Raw genomic sequence first — 19,333 nt, 5'->3', positions numbered from 1 at the left:
TGAGAAACGTCCGGTTTTGAGGGGTATCCGGTTTAGAGAGGTTCTCTTATGTATAGATATTTTAAAAGGGCCCATGAGAAAAGTCCGGTTTTGAGGGGTATCCGGTTTAGAGAGGTTCTCTTATGTATAGATATTTTAAAAGGGCCCATGAGAAAAGTCCGGTTTTGAGGGGTATCCGGTTTAGAGAGGTTCTCTTATGTATAGATATTTTAAAAGGGCCCACGAGAAACGTCCGGTTTTGAGGGGTATCCGGTTTAGAGAGATTCTCTTATGTACAGATATTTTAAAAGGGCCCATGAGAAACGTCCGGTTTTGAGAGATTTCACTGTGTATTATTTGTCTAATGGTGCCAATCAGGAAAAACGACAAGCGTAAAAATGGCAAAAGACGAAAGAGCCTCTTTTTTAATATTTCTTTTTGCCATTTTTAAGCGAAACCCTTTTCTTCAGTGCGAATCGTATTTTACGCAGTTGGCAACACAGTGATAATAAAAACACTTGTTTATTGCGAGTGTTGTTGTTTTCAGTGTGCATGTGCGTGTGATGGTTTTGTTTATTTGTTTGGGGTTGTTGTTGTTGTTGTTGTTTTTTGGGGGGCGGGTGTGTGTGTGTGTTGATTTCATTTAAAATTAATATACTGAACTTCAATAAAAGCGCAAAAACCTAATTTTCAGTTACTATTCCTTTTACTTAATAATAGTAACCATTGTATACAAATTTGGGGGTTTTATTGCCTGCAGTAACACACCCAGTTGCATAAAATCAGTTAAATGTATTATTCGTTTCTTCTCGTATCCTTTTACAACTATGAATCGGACTGGTGCATTCAAAGCAGTTCAATATATTTGAATTTATGTTTTTTAATAGTTTGTTTTGTTTTTTATTTGTTGTTGTATGTTTGTTTTGTTGTTGTTGTTGTTGATGATGATGTTATTGTTTTGTGGGGGTTTTTATGTTGGGGGTTTCGTTGGTGTTTTTTTTTTTTTTTCTTCTTTTTTTGTTGCTTTGAATAGTGGAATGCCCAGACCAATGAGACTAATCTGGTGTGTCTTGATTGTCATTATGTTGCTGGTTATAAAACTAATGACAGTAATTAGAGTCTGAACACAAATATCGATTGTTACCACACCGTCAGACATCTGTGACACGCACACTGCTCGCTGATGTAGATCACCGTTAAAGCTGCAGTGTCGTCTTAACGTATACTGCGATAAAGAAATACGGAACAATTTGGCATTGTAGACCAAACTTCATTGTATAAAGGTCAAAAATGTAATATGAAGTTTAATGTCGAGATTTTATATCGGTAACATGGTTCACATACTGACACAATAGATGAAGAGTTTGGATGCAGTCACCATCTACCGTTAGGAAGAAAGGGTATATTGTATTTAACAACACACTCAACACATTTTATTTACGGTTATATAGCGTCGGACATGTGAATAAGGACCACACAGATATTGAGGAAGGAAACCTGTTGTCGCCACTTCACGGGCTACTCTTTTCGATTAGCAGCAAGGGATCTTTTATATGCACCGTCCCATAGACATGGCAGTACATACCACGACCTTTGACATGCCAGTCGTGGTGATTTGGCATTGTATAGCAAACGTCAATGTATAAAGGTCAAAGATGTAATATGAAATTTAATGTCGAGATTTTATATCAGTAAAACGGTTCACATACTAATGGCCGTCACACTATAGCGTATGAGAGAATCGTATGAAAATTCGTAAAATAATTTACATACACACAAGAAGCCCTTGAAAATGCAGAATTGTGAGTATACTTACCGTATTTAACCTATGCGTAGCGTATGAGTAGTGTATGGCCAGCGAATGTCAGCGTGTGACCAGCGTACTCTGCTTATGGCTAGCGTATGAGTAGCGTATGAACTGCGTATGTCCAGCGTATCTCGATCACGTGACAAAGTGCCTATATCAACGGCAGTCTTTCCAGATTGCAGCATTACTGCAGTAGACGTCACGCTAGAAATGGGAACCTATATGTACACTTTCTCAAAACGCTGGCAATACGCTGGGTATACGCTGGCCAGACGCCAATCATACGCTAGTTGTACGTTAATTACGTTACTCAATCGGCCAGCGTATGCCACCGTGCTTCAAACGTATACAACCTATGCCTAACATATCCCAAGCGTATGTCAGCGTATACCAGCGTAAGAGTGATATTTTTCATACGCTAGTACGATACGCTACAGTGTGACAGGGCCATAAGGAGGAGTTTGGATGCAGTTACCATCTCCCGTTTTGTGTTGGTTTGATCCCTTATTTCTTTCCATCAGTATCACATTATGACATTAACTAAAGCAAAGACAAACACAACTGCACTTTTGATAAACTCGAGTATTATCGTTGTACCGTTAGCCATTATTAAAATGGAGAATTCTACATTTTTATGTGACCTAGTGCTTACGGACGGTGGAAACATTAAGGTCGAACATGGAAGTAGTACATTCCAGACTGCAACTTTAAAATGAAAGTAATCTCTATATTTATCATTAAAATAAACTGGTCTGGATGACGTAATGGCTAAGCCATCAACCATCGGTAGGTACTGGTTTTGCTGATACTGTCCCGGATCAGGCTTCTGGCTATCCAGAGATGGGACCCGGGACAGACATGCCCGGAACCAGTTCTGATGGGTCACTTTTTTCTGTCTTCTACTTATTTTCCTGCTTATATCCAATTAAGGTTCAGGCACGCTGTCCTGGGCACACATCTCAGCTATCTGGGCTGTCTGTCCAGGACAGTGGGTTAGTTGTTAGTTGGTTAGTAGATGGATCATTGACTTCTCTCACTGACCACTCTGTTCTGGTCACTGACAGAGTACAAATAGCTCAAGTGTACATCCTGTATAGCGTACTTGAACCTTAAGTAGATATAAAATGGACTGCTATAAATATATGGAGTTTTATAAACGAAATTCGCTTCCATGGCTAAGCTTGCCATATTAAAGTTAGATGGAATCATTTATAATTATATTCCCTTTTTCCTTATATTGAACAAAAAGAAAGAAAGAAAGAAACGCTAATATTAATTTATTTCTCTTTTATTTATTGTTAATTCTTAATTTTGAATCCAATTTGTTCTCTCTCTCTCTCTCTCTCTCTCTCTCTCTCTGTATCTCTGTATGTATTACGTGTGTGTGTTTGTGTGTGTGTGTTTGTCTGTATTACGTGTTTACGTGTGTGTGTGTCTCTCTCTGTGTGTATGTATTACGTGTGTGTGTGTGTGTGTGTGTGTGTATGTGTGTATATATTACGTGTGTATGTGTGTGTATGTCTGTGTGTGTGTGTGTCAGTGTGTATACCAGTGTGTGTGTATGTGTGTCTGTGATGATGATGATGATGATGTATGTGTGTGTATGTGTCTGTGTCTCTGTGTGTATATATGTCTCTCTCTCTCTCTCTCGCTCTCTCTCTCTCTCTCTCTCTCTCTCTCTCTCTCTCTCTCTGTGTGTTGTGTGTGTGTGTGTGTGTGTGTGTGTGTGTGTGTGTGTGTGTGTGTGTGTGTGTGTGTGTGTGTACTGCAGCACGGTTAAAAATTAATAGAAAACTACTATTTAAAACTTTCAACATGCAACCACTCCTACCCAATCTCCAATTGTAACCATTTTGTGCCGGAGTGTCGTTAAAAATTCATTCATTCATTCACTGTAACCACGAATCATTATTTTAATATGTAAGCCCCTCGTCGAATCCAATTTGAAAATTCCCCCATCGGATTTGTTTACAAACATATCTTCAAAAAAGTAGGGGAACTATAATAAGAATTTACAATTGCCAAAATTGTAAGGTATATTAGCTGTGGAGACTGGTTATATGATAATAGTGAATTAATTGGGCAAACATTACAACCGGTAGTTCAGTATTAAGGTAGGTTTTATGACCACCAAAGATCTTGAAGAACGATTGGGGTCAGATGTGAAATTTGAAAGTTTATGTTTTTTATCAGTAAATCGCAAATTCAAACAATAAAAATGACTAAAAACAAAACAGTAACAACTGTATGTTCAACAGAATGAAAACGATTGACAGAAATAATGTTCCTCAGTGATTAATCGAACTTCCTGAAAATGGTCAAAATCGAGAATGACACCCCACGCACGTGTACGAGGCAACTGCGTGATACACATGCACTCTTTGGAATGTGTTTCGGTGTGTTGATAAACAGACCTGAACGTTCTTTACTAGGATGTCTGTGGTCAAAACGTATGTTCGGTTTAATAGTTGATATTAACATTAATAGTTCAGGTTCCCCTACTTTTTTGAAGAGTATATTATGTATCTGGCGTGTTTGTGGCCTGCTTTCCCTACACTAGTATGTATGTATGTCATATCCTTGAATTGCATTGTGTATCAATAATTTTAAAAAACAAAATCTTGTTTACAATATTATTTGCAAAGAGCAACTGCTTCGAATACTTACAAAAATGATATAAATACAAATTATCGGATTAGCGGACAGATGTATAGCGAGAATACTACACGAGTGGTCGTTAGATACCATTTATCTTACGAGTTATCTGAAACTGCATCCAACTAGTGAAGGCGATTTGGATACGTTTTTAAACAATGTCTTCGCAAATGGTATCCAACAGATAAGAAAGAAAAATGTTTCAAAAGCAGATTAAAACATGTTCCATCCAAGTTATTTACATCGCTTGTGCGGCAACTTTTAACTCGTACGTCGTAGGTTGCAGTTGGTATCTGTTGTGTTAATTTCAGTGGACTGGTCTGAATTTGACTTGCAGTCATTTGGATGTCTTTAAACCCGCAACCAACATATGTTGGATATCGCCGTGTGATATAATAAACCTCACATTGTCCCACACGTGTTTTTAAAGACACATTATCATTGGAAATGAACATGTACGTTGTCAGTTTCCATTCCTTAAAAACCTTTCACGGAACCACGTTGTTTAAAGCACGAATATCGGGTAATACATATAAGATATAAACTAGCTACCACTCCTTAACAAGTTGCCACTTGTTAAAGGTTGTAACTATTGTTGTTGTTTTTCTCACTCAGAATAAAAATTAAACACTACATAGAAACACGATTCATGAATAATAAAAATAATATTAAATTTCACGGGCGCATGGGATGTCACTTTTTGGGGTTGCCGGAACGAATTTGCCATAAACGATATCAAGGTACCACGATTTGCACATAAGCACTATATATGTAACATAAAATAATACTAATAAACCATATACATAGGCCTAGTAGCAAACAATTGATCACACTAAAAAATATTTAAAATATCTCCTCCATCCCTGACCTTAAAAAAACAAAAAACAAAACCCAAAAAATAAACAAATAAAAAACAACAAAAGACCCCAATAAAAAACACCTAACACGTAACAAGCAACGTATCGGACGGATCTATCCTAAAGGCAATCAGCCTTTGTCCTGCCAATACTCCATTGTAAAACACCTCACTCTGATATCCATAGGCGTACAAGAGGACTGTGGGGTGCGGCCTCCCCAGTTTGGTGAAGTCCGGGAGCTTTTGGGGGTATTTATCGTGAAACTGAAAACAAGGAGTCGAATATCCATCACTAATAACATAAGCACCGTACGCCCGAGTAGACTGCAAGGAGTTAAGTGACGCCTCACACTCAGACCAGAAAGTGCATGACTCCTCTCAATGAAACCAAGGAGTTGCGTGACACCACTCACTTAAGACCAGGAAGGGTGTGAGACCCCTTAATGAAACCAAGGAGTTGAGTGATGCCTCATACTCAGAACAGAAAGTGTGTGACACATCACAATGAAACAAGGAGTTGCATGACGCCTCACACTCAGGCCAATTCGTTATGTGAGGTCACACGCTGATATTAAAGGGTATCTGATGCCACAGTTTAATACTAAGGAGTTACGTGACGCCTCATATTGAAACTAAAAGGTATGTGGCGCCACTAAGACCAAAGAATATGTGACCTCTCACACCGACAGCAAGGAGTTACGTGACGCATCATACCAAAATAAAGATTTATATACGCAACTGAGACCAAGAGGTGTGCTCACACTGAGCGCAAAAAGTTACGTGATGCATCATACTGAAATTAATAGGTATGTACGCAACTGAAACCAAGGGGTATGTGACGCCTAATACTGAGACCAAGCGTTATATGGCGCCTTATACTGAGACAAATGAGTTCCGTGACGTCTCGTAATGAGACGAAGAGGTGACCTCTCACAATGAGAGCAAGACGTTACATGCCACTGAGACCATGGGGTCATCCGACCGAAAACAGAGATGATTGGAATCCCTGGTCTATTCGCTTACATTTGGAGAATAAAGAGCAGAGACTACTATTAATGTACAAATCGTGGCAGCGATGGACACGATACAGATGACACGGACAGCCTTCCCGAGGTTCCTCGCTCTTTCAGAGTTGTTCTTCTTGTGTTCCTTATCCACCTGAACTGAAAAAAAGAGAGAAAAAAATCATTACTGTGTCAGAATTCAACATACCCCAACGTTTAATACATAGATAATGAGTGAGAGGTAGAGAGCGCGGAAGGAGGAGACAGAGAGGGAAAGAAAAAGAGAAACACACACAGAGAGAGAGAGAGAGAGAGAGAGAGAGAGAGAGAGAGAGAGAGAGAGAGAGAGAGAGAGAGAGAGAGAGAGAGAGAGAGAGAGGATACGAAAGCAAGAGAGAGGATAAAGAGAGAGAAAGAAGAAAACGAAAGCGGGTGGTGGAGTTAGAGGTGGGTGGGGGAGGGAGAGATGGGAAGGGAGAGAGACAGTGGGAAAGGAAAGGGACCAAAACCCATTATGTTAGCTGTTAACCTCATCGCATCACATACAACGACATTTCTACTCCTCACTCCCAACATCTCATTATTGATTTACTGGGAGACTATTGCAATCTGTGACATACATTACTTGACTTCTGTCACTTGAAAGAAACCACGATAGAAATAAATGAGCGACGCAGCCCATAGACTTGGTTTCCTGTGTAAGAAATGATGGTCAAAAATAGATCATATGTACGTTGTAAAGCAAACCCATAACAAGGATTTCCATTACATTTCAACAGAGTTAATCAGAGATGCGGGGTAGGAACACCATTTGGCCTGTCTTAAACCCAGAAGATGTTTCCGACGTTTCACTCACTCGCTGACACTCACTCAGTCTTTCACTCAATCAAAAACCCACCCGCTCACCTCACTCAGTTACTTCTTCCTCTCTCTCTCTCTCTCTCTCTCTCTCTCTCTCTCTCTCTCTCTCTCTCTCTCTCTCTCTCTCTCTCTCTCTCTCTCTGTAGATTATCGGTGTCTTTTGGTCTACCTAATGTTTGTGGTAATTCAAACTTTGTTTCCCTCCACCACCTACCCACATTAAATTATCACTTTTGGCTTTTGAAAGCATTTTGGTGTATCTCGGGGAAGGAATAACTGGGTCATGCGATCTCTCTCTCTCTCTCTCTCTCTCTCTCTCTCTCTCTCTCTCTCTCTCTCTCTCTCTCTCTCTCTCCGTGTCTCTCTCTCCCTGCCTCTCTCTCTCTCTCTCTCTCGCTCTCTCCATCCCCTCTCTGTCTCTGTATGTCTCTCTCTCTCTCTCTCTCTCTCTCTCTCTCTCTCTCTCTCTCTCTCTCTCTCTCTCTCTCTTTCACTGTTTTTCTCTTGTGCAGTTCAAAACTCAGAATGCTTCAGTTACATTACAAAAACGATGTGTCGTAGACACTTAGCGTTTTCCCGTTTTAACTACTGATCCACGACGTGTACGTTATAATATTCATTTAAAATTTGCTTCATTACAATAGTGGCATATGTAATTATTTATAAACAGTAATGAGTTTTTATTTTTGATTCTGCTGTAAAACAATTTTGTAATCATGTATAACAATATCTAACAAACAAGAAATCGGATTCAGCAGTGTTATTACAACAGCACGGTGGCCGAGTGGTTAAGGCGTTGGACTTAAGATCCAATGGACGTATGTCCGCGTGGGTTCGAACCCCACCCGTGCTAATAATATTTGTATTCTCTCTCTCTCTCTCTCGATTATCGGTGTCTTTTGGTCTACCTAAGGTTTGTGGTAATTCAAACTTTGTTTCCCTCCACCACCTACCCACATTAAATTATCACTTTTGGCTTTTAAAAGCACTTTGGCGTATCTCGGGGAAGGAATAACTGGGTCATGCGTTCGCTTGCTCGCTCTCTCGCTCTCTCTCTCTCTCTCTTTCTCTCTCTCTCTCGCTCGCTCGCTCTCTCTCTCCATCCCCTCTCTGTCTCTCTCTCTGTCTGTCTCTCTCTCTTTCACTGCTTTTCTCTTGTGCAGTTCAAAACTCAAAATGTTTTAGTTACATTACAAAAACGATGTGTCGTAGACACTTTGCGTTTTCCCGTTTTAACTACTGATCCACGACGTGTACGTTATGATATTCATTTAAAATTTACTTCATTACAATTTGGCATATGTAATTATTTAGAAACAGTAATGAGTTTATTTTTGATTCTCCTGTAAAACAATTTTGTAATCATGTATAACAATATCTAACAAACAAGAAATCGGATTCAGCAGTGTTATTACAACAGCACGGTGGCCGAGTGGTTAAGGCGTTGGACTTAAGATCCAATGGACGTATGTCCGCGTGGGTTCGAACCCCACCCGTGCTAATAATATTTTTATTCTCTCTCTCTCTCTCTCTCTCGATTATCGGTGTCTTTTGGTCTACCTAAGGTTTGTGGTAATTCAAACTTTGTTTCCCTCCACCACCTACCCACATTAAATTATCACTTTTGGCTTTTAAAAGCACTTTGGCGTATCTCGGGGAAGGAATAACTGGGTCATGCGTTCGCTTGCTCGCTCTCTCGCTCTCTCTCTCTCTCTTTCTCTCTCTCTCGCTCGCTCGCTCTCTCTCTCTCTCTCTGTCTCTCTCTCTGTCTGTCTCTCTCTCTTTCACTGCTTTTCTCTTGTGCAGTTCAAAACTCAAAATGTTTTAGTTACGTTACAAAAACGATGTGTCGTAGACACTTTGCGTTTTCCCGTTTTAACTACTGATCCACGACGTGTACGTTATGATATTCATTTAAAATTTACTTCATTACAATTTGGCATATGTAATTATTTAGAAACAGTAATGAGTTTATTTTTGATTCTCCTGTAAAACAATTTTGTAATCATGTATAACAATATCTAACAAACAAGAAATCGGATTCAGCTTAGCTTAGTAACTGGTTTAACGTGTCCATATACCACTAGGGTTTCGAACACGCCTATCCCGAGTCCGGCCTCCGATAGGATCGGCGGTCTGACTCGAGAGAGGGATAATCTGATTCAGCAGTGTTATATTACAACAGCACGGTGGCCGAGTGGTTAAGGCGTTGGACTTAAGATCCAATGGATGTATGTCCGCGTGGGTTCGAACCCCACCCGTGCTAATAGTATTTTAAATTTTTTCAGTTTAAAGCAGGATATAATTTTTGTCTAACAATGGGGGTTTTTTGGTCTCTATCTGTCATGCATTCACATACACAAACACATACATATTTACACACATTCTTATTCTGTCTTTCTGTCTGTCTGTCTGTCTGTCTCTCTCTATATAACTTATAGCGGGTGTGCTTAATTTCACATAAGTTGAACATATTTTAATATGGTAACGGTGTCATTTTATCCGTTGTACTCATAAGCGTACGACACAGGGGGGCAGGGGAGGCAAATGCCAACTAGATCTTTTTCCCCCACCAACAGGCACCTTTTATAGTAAATTTGTCTGTTGCCCCATCATACGACTCCTAGATAGTGTTGGTATCCTGCCCCCAGTGTGCAACACCTTCCCCCCCCCCCCACCATAAAATCCTAGTGATACCAGTAACTTGTTAAACATACATTATACACGAAAAACAAAATTATAATTGATAGCTGATTTAATACATAGCATTGTCAGCTCAGAACATTTCGAAATGTCATTAACGATAAAATAAAAAAAAATTAACCAGGAAGTAAATTAGACGATTTTTTTTCTATTGTTCTTGTATTCGTTTTCAAACAAGAAAACATTATTTTCTTCGCTTTTTGTGATCTTTGATCAGTATGATTATAGTATTAATCATGGTTTAAAAGCAGTTGTTGGTAATTAGTTCTCTAAACGTTACACACGCACATGATAAGGGAGAAAACACACAGTGCATTACTTTCACGCTTTACTTTGTAAAGACACCACATGCAATAATTGACATTTCAAAACATTGCTCGTGGCATGAAAAAAAAATCACCTCAGCATGAACACTGTTTGCATGAACGATAACAAACTGTAATTGAAGTGTGTCACTTTGGACTTCGGTTGACGGAGAAGTAATGTGATTTTTCACCAGACTTCGCTTTACAAGGGAAATGGGATTTTTCACCAGAGTTCACTTTACAAGAGAAAATCAAGGGAAATGGGATTTTTCACCAGAGTTCACTTTACAAGAGAAAATGTGATTTTTCGCTAAGTGAGATATTTGCACCGAGTGTTTCGTTTTGGTTTAAACAATATTTATTCCGTCCAGCATGTCAGTTGGAGGATTAGCGAAATGGCTTAAGGCTTATATTAAAGGGACATTCCTGAGTTTTGCTGCAATTTTTAAGATGTTATCGACAAACAGAGACTTTTTAACGATTGTAATTACATATCAAATATATTTTTCTGCATAAAATATTAGTGGCTGTATAGTAAACGTGTTTCTGATCGTTCTAATATTTGTACTAGGATAAATTTCATTTTATTTCCTAACATATTATTTTTTCGTACGTACGGAATTATTTGAAGACAAAATCCAGTTTGAGCTTCTTACAAATATTAAGACGACTAGAAACACATTGAATATACAGACACTGATATTCTAAACAAGAAAATATTTTTTAATATGTAAGTTTAATCGTAGAAATATTTTATTAGTTAGGAACATCTTACAATGCAGCAAACTCAGGCATGTCCCTTTAACGATTGTAATTACATATCAAATATATTTTTCTGCATAAAATATCAGTGGCTGTATATTAAACGTGTTTCTGATCGTTTTAATATTTGTACTAGGTTAAATTTTATTTTATTTCCTAACATATTTTTTTCGTATGTACGAAATTATTTGAAAACAAAATCCAGTTTGGGCTTCTTACAAATATTAAGACCATAAACACATTGAATATACAGACACTGATATTCACAATAAGAAAATGTATTTGATATGTAAGTTTAATCGTAGAAATATTTTATTAGTCGGAAACATCTTACAATGCAGCAAACTCAGGAATGTCCCTTTAAGACCTAATCCTACGAGTGAGGATAATTTTTTTTACAGAACAAAGAAGACTGGCGCAAATTAGTAATGAACAAAGCCGAACAAATTGATGAACGTAGATAAAGGGACGGAGTGGTGGACAGGATGGACAGTTAGCACCAATGGAGCACATAGTTATTAATCATCGACTGTGGCATGTCAAACATTTGGAAATTCTGACGTATAGTCTAAGAGAGGAAACTCGCTACATTTGTGCATTGGTAACAAGGACATATTTATATCTTTATATGAACCATCCCACATACAAGATGACACATACCATGGCCTTTGATATACCAGTCGTGGTGCATTGACTGGACTGAGAAATAACCCAATGGAACAGAGAGAGAGAGAGAGAGAGAGAGAGAGAGAGAGAGAGAGAGAGAGAGAGAGACAGACAGACAGACAGACAGAGACAGCAGTGACTGCGTGTGACACAGTGAGTGTGACAGAGAAACTGGGGTAAAGGGATGTATGAGTGTGTGAGTGATAGATACATCGATAGAGAATGAGACTACATGTAAATTAATATGTATGTACGTTCGTATATGAGAGATAGAGAACAAATATTTAAAAAAACTAAGAAAATAAATGTTAGCACGGGTGGGGCTCGAACCCACGCGGACATACATCCATTGGATCTTAAGTCCAACGCCTTAACCACTCGGCCACCGTGCTGTTATATATTGATAGTAGTAAATCCGATTGCCTGCTAGCTACTAAATGTTTGTACACTTGACAGATCAACGGAAAGGAAAGGAACGTTTGTTTAACGACATTTATGTACATTTTTAAAAATATCTTACTTGGCATACGGTTATTGAGACAGTTAGTTCAAATAATAAGAGGAGAAACTTGTTGCCGTCAGATTAACACAACGATAGAACCATATACCACGATCTTTGATATGCTAGCCCTAAACCGTCGAGCAATGGCACTCTGCCCTTTTCTCTCCACTCTCTTTCTCATTCTGTCTGTCTATTTCTCTGTCTCTCTCTGTCTCTCTCTCTCTCTCTCTCTCTCTCTCTCTCTCTAGTTACGTTACAAAAACGATATGTCGTAGTAACTTTGCGTTTTCCCGTTTTAACTACTGATCCACGACGTGTACGTTATAATATTCATTTAAAATTTACTGCATTACAATAGTGCCATATGTAATTATTCAGAAACAGTAATGAGATTTTATTTTTGATTCTGCTGTAAAACAATTTTGTAATCATGTATAACAATATCTAACAAACAAGAAATCGGATTCAGCAGTGTTATATTACAACAGCACGGTGGCCGAGTGGTTAAGGCGTTGGACTTAAGATCCAATGGACGTATGTCCGCGTGGGTTCGAACCCCACCCGTGCTAATAATATTTTAATTTTTTTCAGTTTATAGCAGGATATAATTTTTGTCTAACAATTTTTTATTTTATCTCTATCTGTCATGCATACACATACACAAACACATACATATTTACACACATTCTTATTCTGTCTATCTCTATATAACTTATAGCGGGTGTGCTTAATTTCACATAAGTTGAACATATTTTAATATGGTAACGGTGTCTTTTTATCCGTTGTACTCATAAGCGTACGACACGGGGGGGGGGGGGGGGGCAAGGGAGGCAAATGCCCCCTAGTGCTGGAGCAAAACCTCTTAAGATCCAATGGACGTATGTCCGCGTGGGTTCGAACCCCACCCGTGCTAATAGTGTTTTTATTTTTTCAGTTTATAGCAGGATATAATGTTTGTCTAACAATGTTTGGGGTTTTCTCTATCTGTCATGCATACACATATACAAACACATACATATTTACACACATTCCAATTCTGTCTGTCTGTCTGTCTCTCTATATATAACTTATAGCGGGTGTGCTTAATTTCACATAAGTTGAACATTTTAATATGGTAACGGTGTCTTTTTATCCGTTGTACTCATAAGCGTACGACACAGGGAGGCAGGGGAGGCAAATGCCCCCTAGTGCTTGAGCAAAACCTCAAATTCGGACAAAAATTATACAGATATTCGGGGGAAAAGTGCTAACACGAGACCTTTTTACCATGTACACATGTACATGTATTTCCATCATTCTACCCTCAAATTTAGCTGTAATCCATGTAAAAATGTGTAGTGATTCGTTTGCAATCCTATATAGCTGTTTGTAATACTAATAAAAAAAATAAAAATAATGTTGTGATCCAGATTCGGGCCTTTTCCTTTAATTCGGGCAAAAGCCAGTCTGCCCCCCCCCCCCCCCCCCCCCCCCCCCCCCCCCCCCCCCCCCCCTACAGAAACGGGAGTCATTACGCCTGTGGTTGTACTCCAATAATTTAGAAATGTCTAGTGTTCCAGACAATAAATCGTATTAACAAGTAATAATTGGTTTTTCATATAACCTATCTAAGTCACATTCTGAGCCCCCAAATCCTGTTCACTGTTTATACGTGTCGTTCTTATTATATACAAGCTGGCAGTTGTATTTGTATGTATGTATTGATGTATGAATGTCTGTATATTGTATGTATGTTGAGGCTGACTATTACATACATAGATATTAACGCACCGACGCAGGGGATAACTAAATCCTTTCTGGCCATTACTGGGACTCGAACCTGCATGGCACCGAATCGCCCGCAACATTGCAGATTTGCTACGATACGTTCTGAGCTAAAAGAGTATGATTGTGTGTGTGGGGTTTATTTTTGTGTGTGTGTGCGCGCGCGTGCGTGTAAAAAACAAAGTCATAATTGACATACTTACCGGCAATTAACACAGTTATGAGCCCCGTCAGCGGGTTGAAGAATATTAACGTACACAGAGCTAACCACAGATAGTTGGACGGTTTCGTCTCCTCTGTCGCCCGTATGGCATCACGGGCCAGGTTCCTGGGCAAAAAGACGTCGTCGTCGGAGCACGGGACGTCGTCGATGTAGACGCTCTGTGTCGGAGAATCTTTGTTCACAAATGAAAACTTCTTGCCGCTGAAATCCGTAAAACTGGCGGGCGACTCGGTGGAAAACGTGTTCAATCGTTCAGCACGGCAAGAGTCGAGCGACAAATCCGAACATTCACGACGTCCCTCCATTCCTCTTCGGCTCAAATTGAAAATATTATGACGTATTTTCCTTCTCTGATTCTGTGTGCGGTTTTTTTTAGGAATTATTTTTTTCTTGCCTTTTTTCTTGCCTTTTTTCTCTTTTCTTTTTTTTTTTCTTTCTTTTTTTCTTTTCTTTTCTTTTTTTTAAAATAATAAATTGATTGACGCCTGTGCTAATTTTTTGTCTTGATGTCAATCTTCGCGTCTGCTAGATTGGTTCCGTTGCGTTATCGACGTAGCGTATCTCGTTATATAAATATGGCTGTAAGGCGACAAACCACGCACACGTACTAATTACGTCGATGTTTCGTCGGTATCGTGGAACGCTCGCCCTGTCCTAGTCATCTTTTCTTTGACTTCAGCTAATAAAATATCAAACTGAGGAAGGAAAAACGTCAATGCTCATCACCACGTTGTCCGCACAGATTAATGAAAAGTATTAATAGTTAACCGTTGTTCTGATACAATGTGTAGCAGTTAAGCCATCGACTTTAATATAAGCCGTTGTGTGTGTGTTTGTGTGTGTGTGTGTGTGTGTCTCTCTCTCTCTCTCTCTCTCTCTCTCTCTCTCTCTCTCTCTCTCTCTCTCTCTCTCTCTCTCTCTCTCCCTGCGCGCGCGTGTGTGTGTGTGTGTGTGTGGATTTAGCTTAGTCCGTTGAGCGCTTGTCAATGCCCCTTGATTGATATAACAAAAAACATAGTATGTGCTGTCCTATATGTGGAAAAGCACCTTCGCAAGCCAATGTACCATTCTGTATGGTATACTGCATTTCGAAATGGAGTAAACTATACGGAATGATACCACGGCATTCACAGATGATGGAAAAGTGCAATATAAAATATTTTTTGCTGCCAATGGAAAAAAATATTGCGTGTTTTCTGAAGACCATGATTAAAAATTACTAATATGTAATGCTTGACATCCAATAGCCGATGATTAATTAATCAATGTGCTCTAGTGGTGTCGTTAAACAAACCAAACTTCTTCTTGTAGGAAAATACAGTATGTGGCTATAATGGACTTCTCATTCCCACCAGGTTTTCTGCCAGTGGGAAAAAGGTTATTGAAATTATGATGGCATTATTACGACCTGATATAGCTGGAACATTCAAGATTATGACTTAGTTGAAAAATTGCCAGCTGATGAGCACAAGAAGTGTAATAGGTTCAAATTACCCCCCGGTTCAGGTTACCCCCCGGGTAATTTGAACCTAGGTTCAAAGTACCCCCCGTAGTTTCAAATTACCCCCCTCCCCCCAACAGCCAGTAAATTTTCACAAATAGGGTATATTTTTTACATCGAAACGTTGATATATATATTAAGTATTCCTATAAAATATGAAAATTCATATTACACGAACACATATTTTGCATAAAAGGTATGGAAACCTAGATAGAGTGGATATCAGAATTTATGTTTAAGCAAATATTTCGAGAATACAATCTCTATTTCTTGTATACTACTACCTAAGTTCAGACATAAACTGTTAATAGTCAATACGTAAATAATAGAACACATAATATATCTGTCCTATTATATTTTACGTATAGCCCCTTCCTGCGTCGACATCACGTCGTCTGTGTATATACACGGACGTTAAACAATGATTCAGTCACTCACCATTTTTCTCCCCAGGAAATATCACTATGTAAAATTAGTCTAATTCACAACATGTTCATGAGATATTAAATGGGTTAATCCGAAACTTGAGGTAATTTGAAACTACCATATATATGTGCAAGTTACCCCCCATTTTGAGGCTACCCCCCGGGGGTCGTTTGAAACTAAGGGGGGTAGCTTGAAACTAGGTTCAAACTACCCCGGGGGTAATCTGAACCTAGGTTCATACAACCCCCGGTAATCTGAAACTAGGTTCAAATTACCGGGGAGTAACTTGAATACGGGAGGAATTTGAAACTAGGACACCGGGACAATTTTAAGCGGACAATTTTGAAATTTACATCCAAAAATTAAATAGTGGGCCTTTAAAATTTTGATGCGCATCTCTAATATAATTAACCGGCCTCGGTGGCGTCGTGGTTAGGCCATCGGTCTACAGGCTGATAGGTACTGGGTTCGGATCCCAGTCGAGGCATGGGATTTTTAATCCAGATACCGACTCCAAACCCTGAGTGAGTGCTCCGCAAGGCTCAATGGGTAGGTGTAAACCACTTGCACCGACCAGTGATCCATAACTGGTTCAACAAAGGCCATGGTTTGTGCTATCCTGCCTGTGGGAAGCGCAAATAAAAGATCCCTTGCTGTTAATCGGAAAGAGTAGCCCATGTAGTGGCGACAGCGGGTTTCCTCTCAAAATCTGTGTGGTCCTTAACCATATGTCTGACGCCATATAAACGTAAATAAAATGTGTTGAGTGCGTCGTTAAATAAAACATTTCTTTCTTTCTTTCTCTAATATAATTAATAAAAAAAATTCTACTCATTAAATTTGGTCGCTAGATTAGATCGGGTGATCAAAAAGAAATTAGATAAGATCGGTGGCCAGACTCGGGATGGAGGGGGGGGGGGGGGGGGGTAGAGTTGAAAATGGGCCGAATTTTGAAAATAGCAATTAGTAAAAAAGTTAATAGAATTTTTTAAAAAAAGAAAAAAAAAGAAGAAGAAAGTTATAAGCCAAAAATAAAAAGAATCGACTGCTCGGTCGAGCATTTATATAATTTGGAGCATTTTAGAAGGACAGTCCAAAAATAAATAAGAGAAAGAAGAGAGGATCGGACTGTTTAATAATATTAAAAAAAACTAAGTAATTTCGACATAAACTTTTGAACGAAGGTCTAAAAGTTTAAAATCCGATCTATATGTCCACGTGAGTGGCCTCGTTAAGGCCGTTAGGGTGCACAGCTTGTAGGGACGAGATGGGTTGCATCCCGTCAAGAAAACCCCTAGATTCACAGTCAATAGACGTTGAAGGTGTAGTGCTGTGCTGAAATACAAATCTTGAGAAGCCGGATCCGTCTGAACGAGAGAGAGAATCGGACTAGAGTATAGTCCAGTCGTTATGGGTTGTATAGTGGTGCGGACCGACTCCGAAGGATACGAGATAGTATCACAATAAAACAAAGTAAAGCCTAGAAAAGAATAGTAGGGGCCGATCCCGCTTCCTATTTTTTCTTAGAGTGGGGCGGTCAATCTTCCAGTGCTGCTAGGATAGGCTCGGACATGTAGAGACTAAACGCGAACAACCGTGGCGTTCTGCAGAATGGCCGTCATACGAGTCACGAAAAAAACAAATCTCGCTAAAAAAGAATCCAACCTGGTGGTGCAGACTGTCGAAACGAGAAGCGTTCCAGCGTTCAATCAGTTCGAATGGCCGCATACATCCCAGACTGAATACAAAGCATCCGGAGAATTTGAATATAGAACGGACAAAAAACAAGGATCTGGCAGATTTAAAGCTGGGTGGCCCCATTCACTTGTTCAAAAGAAGTAGAAACGTTTTTGAAACTGAAACAGAACAAAGAAGATCGGATGGTTGAGAGACTACATAGAGATACGATATGCTAAGAACACATCTTTGCTCTTCCCAAATAAATCTGAAATATTCCTGTTGCGGCGTGATGGAAAAGAAACTGAGTTCGGCAGAGTATGGTCAAAATCTTACAACATACATGAATAAGTATTCATGCGACAATGTTGCCTCAATGAAAGATTTCAGTGTCGTTTTGGATACAATGCAGATAGTTGGTGACACGATTTGGACACATGGTTTTACAAATGGATAATGAATAAGCAGTATGTTCCAAATAAACAATAATGAACCAAATATCAGTATGGGATGATTTACAGATAGGATGGCTGTGTCAGGAAGGAGGTTTGAGATATTTGTTATGTGAGATTAATTGCTTTAATTAAACAATTTTGTCAAATGGTTATTAGTATGAGTGTTTTTCATTTGCACTACCTTGGAATTTGACATTTTTCTTTATTTTACCAATATTTTACAATTTCATTCAGGGGGTAACCTATCCAAATTCACAAAATAAATGTTTTTTCTTCATATTTAGATAATGAATGTGACATTAGATGGTTAGGTATGATTTGAAAACAACCAGGGAGGTTTTAGGCAACATGACGAATTTAAACCCATATATCGCTATTTATTTTCATTTTCAGAAACACACACACACACACACACACACACACACACACACACACACACACACACCTATTTAGGGGGTAACCTACCACATATTTACAAAGTAAATCTTTTTTCTTCATATTATGACATCTAGGTGCTTAGGTATGATCTATGAAACAAAATTAGAGGTTTTTGGTAAAATGGTAAATTTAAGACAGTTTATCGCTATTTTGGCCATTTTCAGACCCCCTTAACCTACCGGTATCCCACATTCACAAAGTTAATGATTTTTCTTCATATTTAGGCACTGAATGTGATATCTAGATGGTTAGATATGATCTCTTTTTTGGGGGACCATTTTGGTAATATGGTCAATTTAAGCCGATTTATTGCTATTTAGTGGGTTCAGGGGGGTTCAGTTTCACTTTAATATCTTTTTCGTATGTTTTTGAGACCAAATGCACAATTTTGGCCTGTACCCGAAAAAAAGTAGATTTATCATCCCTCCCTAGTAGTAATGCTAATATGAATAAACGTCGTTTTCCAGATTCGGGCATTTTCGTTTTAATTCGGGCAAAAACCAGCCTGTTGCCCTACCAATATGGGAGCCCATACGCCTATGCTTGTGAAGAGCACACTGAATTACGATTTTATGAAATCCATTAACAATATGCTAGCGACCTTGGGGAAGTTTGAGATTATAGGTGACGTCGGTGCTTTTATCTTTCTTTACATGTACAATGTCTGATGCTGATAGCTGAACTGTTCATGAAGTACATACGAAAAATTTTTATAATACCTTTAACTGCAGTCTTCATTCCATGTTAAA

The 19,333-nt window shown here is 38.9% G+C and overlaps 5 non-coding genes across 5 annotated transcripts; 4 read left to right on the top strand and 1 right to left on the bottom strand.

The window, feature by feature from the left end:
* Positions 1–7,932: 7,932 nt before the first annotated feature.
* On the top strand, positions 7,933–8,015 carry Trnal-uaa. Its single transcript has one exon. It is a non-coding gene; the product is annotated as a tRNA-Leu (tRNA).
* A 565-nt stretch (positions 8,016–8,580) lies between these two features.
* On the top strand, positions 8,581–8,663 carry Trnal-uaa. The gene has a single exon. It is a non-coding gene; the product is annotated as a tRNA-Leu (tRNA).
* Positions 8,664–9,345: 682 nt separating this feature from the next.
* Trnal-uaa lies at positions 9,346–9,428 on the top strand. Its single transcript has one exon. It is a non-coding gene; the product is annotated as a tRNA-Leu (tRNA).
* A 2,479-nt stretch (positions 9,429–11,907) lies between these two features.
* Positions 11,908–11,990, bottom strand: Trnal-uaa. Its single transcript has one exon. It is a non-coding gene; the product is annotated as a tRNA-Leu (tRNA).
* A 596-nt stretch (positions 11,991–12,586) lies between these two features.
* On the top strand, positions 12,587–12,669 carry Trnal-uaa. Its single transcript has one exon. It is a non-coding gene; the product is annotated as a tRNA-Leu (tRNA).
* The last annotated feature ends 6,664 nt before the right edge of the window (positions 12,670–19,333 follow it).

This window comes from Gigantopelta aegis, chromosome 8, assembly GCF_016097555.1.
Source record: "Gigantopelta aegis isolate Gae_Host chromosome 8, Gae_host_genome, whole genome shotgun sequence".
In the NCBI taxonomy this organism is placed as follows: Eukaryota; Metazoa; Mollusca; class Gastropoda; order Neomphalida; family Peltospiridae; genus Gigantopelta; species Gigantopelta aegis.
The sequence above is the reverse complement of the archived record's forward strand: the minus strand, read 5'-3'. Positions and strand labels throughout refer to the sequence as shown.